This window comes from Zea mays, chromosome 4 (genome assembly GCF_902167145.1).
Source record: "Zea mays cultivar B73 chromosome 4, Zm-B73-REFERENCE-NAM-5.0, whole genome shotgun sequence".
In the NCBI taxonomy this organism is placed as follows: Eukaryota; Viridiplantae; Streptophyta; class Magnoliopsida; order Poales; family Poaceae; genus Zea; species Zea mays.
Window position 1 is genome coordinate 91176383 of NC_050099.1, and position 8296 is coordinate 91184678.

Consider the following 8296-nt stretch of genomic DNA (forward strand, 5'->3'; position numbering starts at 1 on the left):
TGCTTTAAGGGAATAATTTGAAAAACCCTTCTTCTATTTATTGTTCCAAGTTTTGTTCTACCAATCTTTTAATATTGCCATCTATTTACTTTAGAGAGGCAAAACTTTATGAACAAAAGATATCATTATTGAAAGTCATTTTTTGAAGTACATGTTATTACTCTCGAAATAGGATTTTAGGTGTTACAAATTCTACCCCCTTAAAAATAATCTCGTCCTCGAGATTAGTTAGAAAAGGGATATAGAAAGTCATATGTAGTTTAGCTTCTAGATTGATTGGATAAGTTTGGTAACCTGTTATGCAGGTCAAGTTGTTGTGTATGGCCGAGTTGATCCAAGTCCCAATTTAGGCTTAAGTGTATGGCCTTAACCTTTGTACTAGCATTAAGTTATCCTCACTAGATTAGATCATACTAGATTAGATAGCATCTAGATTAGATTAGATGACTAGGTTAGACTGGTTTAGCTAGATCTAATAGGGTAGAATAACTAGTATTAAGATATGTTAGAATCTTTTGAGATAGTATGGATCATAAGATGTGGGTGGGTCAGAATCTCTGATAGGTTAAAACCAAGGGGTTATGCAACCATATGATGGGTAGGGTAGTTTCATACGGTCGAGTTGGTCTGTCGTTCTTAATTTAGTGCAGAGTGAAATAAGTTAAAACATGTTTTATAGGAGCAGAATCTAATCTATTTAACCAGTATTAGCTAACCTATTTAAGTAAGCCACATTCATTTAGCTCAACATAAGGTTAGCCTTCGTTAGGTTCGATTAATCTTATCACATTAGATCAGATCTAAGTTATATTTGTGTGCCTAGATTAGACTAGATAAGATCTCATTATTTTGGATTAGATCCTAGTTGTTACTTTAGGATGAGATAAGTAAGGTGGTTAGGATACAACGATTCCTTCAAGATAAGATGAATCTATTAAGATAAGAGAGAGTCTTTTAAGATAAGATGGATCTATTAGGCTTGATATATTCTAGTGGGGTATTCTTAGTTGGTCTATTTTATCTTATAAACAATTTATGAGGATAAGATATTTTTTTAACATAAGATGAACCTGATAGAATCCTTTAAGTTAAGAGGGATCTATTTAAAATAGATACACTTTAATGGAGGATATTCTAGATTGTTTAGTTATCTTATGAATTTTATTTATTTATATTTATGCCTATATGTATATGCAGATGTAATTGTGGACATTACTCCACAACTCATCACACTCAATCAAAGATCCAAATCGGACATGTATCATAAGAACTAATATTCAAGCACATAGATACTTATATAATAAAAATAGTTTTGTTTTTGTTCCTAGGATTAGGTCTCCTATTCCTAAAGGTCACTTTAGGCATAGGATTTCAAAGTGTGAAATCCACTTTTGTCTTTAGAGTGAAAAGGTAAGAGTAATCAAAGTAAAGCAGCAGTGGATGAGAAAAGATGAAGGAAAGTTTAGAAAGAAATCAGAGTAGCAAAGGTAAGTAAGTAAGGGTTGTCCAGTTCTATCTAGGTTTCGTCCTATAGTCAACATGGCTCTGATACCACTTCTGTCACACCTAGGTTTTAGGGGTCCAAACCCAGGGCGCGAAATTATCACCAAGTGTGCTGGGACCAAGTCTCACACATATGATGACTCATGGTACATAAACGAATGTTACGTTTTTACTATATAATAGGAGTTCTATACAAAATAAATAAATAATTACATCATATGGAGACAATGATCCAGCAACCAAAGTTAACTGGGAGACGATGGCCTAGACCTCTCACAAACACGTCACAACATCCTCCATGTGCCTCATCCTGCGGTACCTCTTCTTGACCTGTGGGGGGTGTGAGACAGCAAGGGTGAGCTCACATACGTTCATCGCTCAACAAGTTGTGGGAAATAATGTGCTTGAACTCGCCAAAGGTGGGAGCTCACATTATGTGTAAGGCTTACCAAAGAGGATGGTTGAAGCTGAGCATTGCTTTTAAAGTTGGTCAAAATTTTATTAACAATTACTAAGTATAAGTAGATACCAACCCAATTAAGTAGTAGAACAAAAGTGATAACAACACCTGCGATGCAATGCACACGACAAATTGAATTTAGTTCCATAAATTAACCATGTGAGGGTCCGAGCCGCTCATGACCGTGAGCACGGCTGATATACCAATTTTACACTCTGCAGAGGTTGCACATCTTTACCCACAAGTCATGTTACCCATCTGCCAAGGGATGGCCACTCCCATACACCTCTACCAAGGAGGCAAGGCAGGGTAACACTACGAGGCCTTTACAAAGTTCCACTAGCTTCAGAAAACCCACTACAGTTTCTAGAAAGCTCCAATGTAGGGACCCCTCGCCTGACCGCTATCGCAACAAAATCAACCCAAGGGCCTCCCTACACTGACCACTCCCCTACTGCCTTTACCCCTTTCGGGTAAGGTAGTCCTCCACAAGTTTTCCTAATTAGTCATCCAAGGGCATCCCATACCACCCTTGTGGTAGCACTATTTTCCTGGGTGGTCGCTCCATGTTCCAATTAACATAATGATCTTATCATGAACAATAAATAACAAACTAATAATAAAAGTATGATCATGAATAATGTGTATCTCTATACCCAAAACCACATAAAGCAATAACAGGTACTACCCAAAAAATTCAGTGGTAAACAAGGTATAAAGATAGTCAAACTAGGGTAAACTATTGGGTCACATCAAAATTAACCTATGCAGATCATTATGATTAATAAGAACATGATTGGGTAAAAAGAAGTGATGAATGGCACAACTTGCCTGGGACTTGAGATTCCAGGCACCAACTTGCTCTTCAAGATTCGTAACCTCGCTGCTAATCGTAGCAATGCAAACAAACATAGTATAGGTAAAACTAACATCACACCAAACATAAGTAGTTTTGGTATTCAGAACTACTAAAATCTACTAAGATGCATAATAATAATCTACGCGTTGCTACAAGATCGTGGGTTCGAGAACTACTAAAATCGGAGTTACGACTAAGGAGTTACGGTATTCAGAAGACCTACATCACGAAGTAATTAAAACTAGGTCTTGAGTTGATTTTATAAAGATAATCTAAATAAATAATCAATTCAACTTTAATCTTAATTATAACTTGACTAGAGATTATATTTTAATCAAATTATAATTATGGACATGTTAGCTTTGATTTAGAAGAGTTAATCTAGTAGACATAGGATAAATAAATATCTAACTATAAAAGTATGTGACATGGTATAATTATTGTTGTTACTACATATAGAATATTTTTATGAAGCTAACGCAATTGGAATGGGTCAATTCAGAGTTAAAACAAAGAAGTTATGAATTTGTGAAGTTTTAGATTTAACTTTCTATATTAAAATTCATTTTCTAATTGGTTTTATTATTCTAGATATCCCATTTGGACTTCGGACAATATTTTGAACTCTTCTGGGGTGCTCTGTGCAAAATTCCAGGGCCATACTGTATTGTTATACACCTGTATTGGATGGCGGGTTGGTTTTACAAAAGCCGAGGGGCTCCAACGCAAAATGGTTATGGCGAAGGGGTACTAATCAGTTCTAGCCGTTGGATCTTGCATCAAGGGCCATGATTCGGTCGGGGAAGGTTATGAACCGATATGTGTTCACTGCCCTAGGATCAAAGATCGATGGCCCGAAATCGTCCATGCTACAGATCCAGCAAGGGCACTCTGATCAATGATCTACGGCTTGCATTAACCCACGCGGGGAGTACGCTCACTACAAGAAACTGATAAATGTTCGTGGGTAAAATTAAGAACGTGGGTACCAACGTTTTTACTTGAGTTAAGTTCATGGGTTATGTTAAGAACGTGGGTACCCACGTTTTTAAGTTAAGTTCGTGGGCCCTAGATAAAACCGTCGAACTAAACGAGTTAGGAACGTGGGTACCCACGTACTTAACGAGTTAGAAACGTGGGTACCCACACTCTTAAGTTAAGTTCGTCGGGCTTGTGGATACCGTCGAACTTAATCCTGAAAACCTAAATCCACAAATCCCACGCGCGCGCGTCTCTCTCACCTTGTCTCATCCCGCGCGCCCACACGCGCTCCTCTCTCACTAGCGCCAGGCCGAGCCACCGCCTCGCCACCGTCGGGAGCCCGCGCCGGCACCGCGCCGTCACCGCGACCGGGCCGTCACCGCGACCTAGACAAAAACAGGTACACCTCTAACTCCAGAAGGGAGGGGATTACGCCACTCTGATTGCTGGTAGTCTGTCGCCAGGGCCCTCGTCTGATTTGCTCCGCTGAGGTGAGCGCTGCGGTGCACTCCCCCTGGTCTGCCCCGCTTCGAGTCCGACGCGGTTGGATGATGTTCAACTTGCGTTTTGTCTAGTCGATTTGGTCGTTTTCCCTATCGAGTAACCCTAGTTCGTTATCGCGTCGCGGATGGTCGGGCGTCGTCGTGTTGCCTTGGACTTATGCGGTGTTCGGCACACCAGCATTTCGAAACTGGCTACCGGATTGAGTGGTTTCATTGCGCAGAAGAGGAGGACAGTGTGTGTGTTTAAGCTGTCAGAGGTAAGGCTCGGCAACTGCTACCGGCACGGCCAGTGCCGGCGCGACGTCTACGATGCCATATGCCAGGCCCAGAGGCTCATCTACATTATCGGGTGGTCCGTGTTCCAAACCATCCACCTACTGCGCGATGACCACGACGACATGGCGCTCGGCGACCTGCTCAGGAGGAAGTCGCAGGAGGGCGTGCGGGTGCTGCTGCTCGTGTGGGACGATCCCACGTCCCGAAGACTCCGTGGCATCAAGATGGTACGCCATAGGCCGTAGTACCCATGCCGTTGTAGAACACGAACAGAGCCTGTTTGCTTATTGGGTTCTTGCCTGTAGGAAGGTTACATGGGCACAAGGGATGAGGAGACCCGGAGATTTTTCAAGCACTCTTCAGTCCAGATACTGCTTTGCCCATGATCTGCAGGGAAGAGGCACAGCTGGGTGAAGCAACAGGTCTTATACTTCAGCTTAAACTATTGTGATGTCTGACAACCACATAAGCACACTGCCATCTGGAATCTGCACTGATTGTAATAACCATTGTTTCCAGGAAACAGGCACTATCTTTACTCATCACCAGAAGAAAGTGATCTTGGATGCTGATGCTGGGAATCATAGAAGGAAGATTGTTGATTTCATGGGAGGACTTGATCTATGTGGAGGCCGATATGATACACCAAAGCACACTCTATTTCGAACTCTTCAGACATTTCACAAGGAAGACTACTACAACCCAATTTTTGCGGTGAGCGCAGTTTTCCACATTTACTGTATCAAACTGAATTTACTAAGAACCTTATGCAATGGACACAAAAGAATTCCATCCTTGTTGTTCTGGAACTTTGTTCCATTTTGTTTTTCCTTTATTAGGAGACAGGAAGCTTGTAGCGATTTTGTTAGATCCTCATGTGCCGATAATTTACTCTCAGGTTGAAGATGCTCGCGGCCCAAGAGAGCCATGGCATGACTTGCATTCCAAGATCGACGGTCCAGAAGCATACGATGTCCTGAAAAACTTTGAGGAGCGCTGGTTAAAGGCATCAAAGCGTAGTGCCGCTAGGAAACTGTCAAAATTGTCGAGGTCGCATAATGATTCGCTGCTGTGGATCAACAAGATACCTGATATTATTGCTATTGACGATGAAATCTATTCAAATGACGATGATCCAGAGAGATGGGACGTGCAGGTAAGTCTACCAAAGGGCTCCATAAATCACCGCAAAATAAATAATTTTGACATTCATGGTCGAGCCCTGAGCAAATTTCACCTGGAAAGTAGATTTTCCGATCAATTGATTCGAATTCTGTCAAGGGTTTTCCAAAAGATCCACGGGAGGCCACTAGTAAGGTAAATGTACTAGACTATACCTATGTTGACCACATATGCAGTGCTTCATTGTTTGTGCTTAATACAAACTTTTGCTTTGATTAACAGAATCTTGTTTGTGGGAAAAATGAACTGATTGATATGAGCGTGCATACATCATATGTGAATGCCATCCGAGGTGCTCAACATTTCATCTATATTGAGAACCAGTACTTCCTTGGCTCTTCATTTAATTGGGATTCACATAGAGATGTTGGTGAGCATAAAAATCTACTTGTCCCTCATGATCATCTGAAGTTTCCAAAATTCAGGACTGTGAAGTACAGTACATTGCAAGTGCTAATAATCTGATACCCATTGAGATAGCACTAAAAATTGCAAACAAGGTTTATTCGAATGAGAGATTTTCAGCTTATATAGTAGTTCCAATGTGGCCTGAGGTCAATCCTACTGGTACTCCTACGCAAAGGATTCTTTATTGGCAGGTTAGGTCTTAGAACCCATTTATTATCTGTGTTAGAATTTGGCTTGTATTAGGATTTTTTTTCACCTTGTTTAGGATCAGTGTATTATCTCTTCCATAAACCTTTAGTCATGTACCAACCCCAGCATACATGGGCAAATATGCTTTCTGCTCCTCGTGGACAGGTAATATGCCTCAGTTCTGATAACTGTGATAAGTTGGTAACTTGGTATTGCAGTACTGCCGCAGTGCTACCTTGTTTTGTATATCATATTTTCTGTGGCAAAATGACAAAAACAGAAGTTCATATCACAATGTGAATTGTGTTATTTCCCTTCCAACCTTCCAAGAACACCTAGGAGATTTTTTACAGTAATTTGTAGTAGAACTATGTATGGTTTCCTTAAGAAGAAAATGGAGTTCACAATGTGGGCCAAGCCAATGGCACAAACATTTGCTGCTTACAGAAATGGGACTATATGTTAAACTAGGAATACCGAGAAAGAGATCCTAGTGCTAACGAGTTTTTGTTCTATTATAGTGCTAAATGCTAAACAAAACTAACTCACTAGCCAACACAGTACATCTCTATAGAGGCAACACAGGAAAATATTGTAGTTTCATATAGAGACAAATGAGCTTTGCTAATCTGGTGTGCTTTGACCTACAGATTTTCGGGTAAGGATGTCTCTATGGGTAGAGCAAATGAGGGTGGACGGTGCACTCCCCCCTTCGTGTGTGTTTTAATCACCATTTCTAAAATTTATTCTATTGGTAAGACGATTCTAAGATATAGGTCGCCAGGTCGGAGTTGGATTCCTTGCATATACATAAACAGATAAAGAAGCAACCGATTTATAACAAAAATATGTCTTCTGTTTTGCCTGTTGCCCAATTCTCTTTTAGTGTAGCCTACTTACAATAATTAAAAGAAGAGTTGGTGTCTGTTTGAGTAGACAGCTAAGTGCATATATAAGTACGTGCATGATTTTGATTACTAATTGTGATTTTGATGATCTTTCTTTTGAAAACGGTCTAACATATAAGCGCATGATTTAGATGAACGGAATTACTATTGTGCCATTTCTGAAGAATCTTACTATTTTCTCTTGCCTTCTTAGAACAACATGGGAAGAAGTGGTGATGACAGTCCATCGCCGCCAAGAGGTCACAAGAGAAGAACTCGCAGCCCAAGTCCTCGTGGTAGTTATGGAGGCCATGGCAAGCGCCCCACAACTAATCTTATGGTGACGAATCTTGGTCCGGATTGTAGGTAAGATTCTCTCTGCTCCTCCTGGACCAGAAGTAGAATGGATTTTATTTGATGCTGCTGTCAATAGTTATTGAAGTGGTCAAGATAAAATATGTACTAATATTGGAATTCATCAAAGGGAATACAATCGGCAGGCTTCTTAGGATTGAGTTTTTAATTTTGCTTGACTTCTAGCATCTTTTTTTCTTGCAAATAAAAAAGCATGTTGATCTTGTTTAGTTTTCAAATTAGTCCCCTGGAATGTAGCTCATGTACGAACAGATATAATTTGTAAATATATGTACAGTTCTATCTAGCTATTCTGAGGGATTTGTAATGCATTGTGCTTTGTAAGTTATGTCTTAATGAAGCATACCCCTCCCTTCCCTGATTTACTGTGTTTTTCGTTGAAAAGTTCTTTTCGTTTTCCAAGTTTATGATGTGCTTCATATTGCATATAACGATGAGAATGGATATTCATTGACACTACAAAACTGTAACTTTGCTATTATCACAACTGCAGGAGTTATCACCTTCGTGAACCATTTTGGTTTATTTTGTAGGATTCCGACTCTCATCAAGTGACTCCTCCCCTCACGATGACTTTGCGGACAGATGTCTCAATTATAGTGGTGGAGGTACAAACAACAATCTGATGTCCTGATCGAGAGCGATGGAGCTAATGTATGGACTTGTGTGTTTG

General features: G+C 40.3%; 1 pseudogene; it reads left to right on the top strand.

The window, feature by feature from the left end:
• Positions 1–4309: 4309 nt before the first annotated feature.
• LOC103653507 (phospholipase D beta 2-like) lies at positions 4310–6942 on the top strand (annotated as a pseudogene).
• Positions 6943–8296: the final 1354 nt, after the last annotated feature.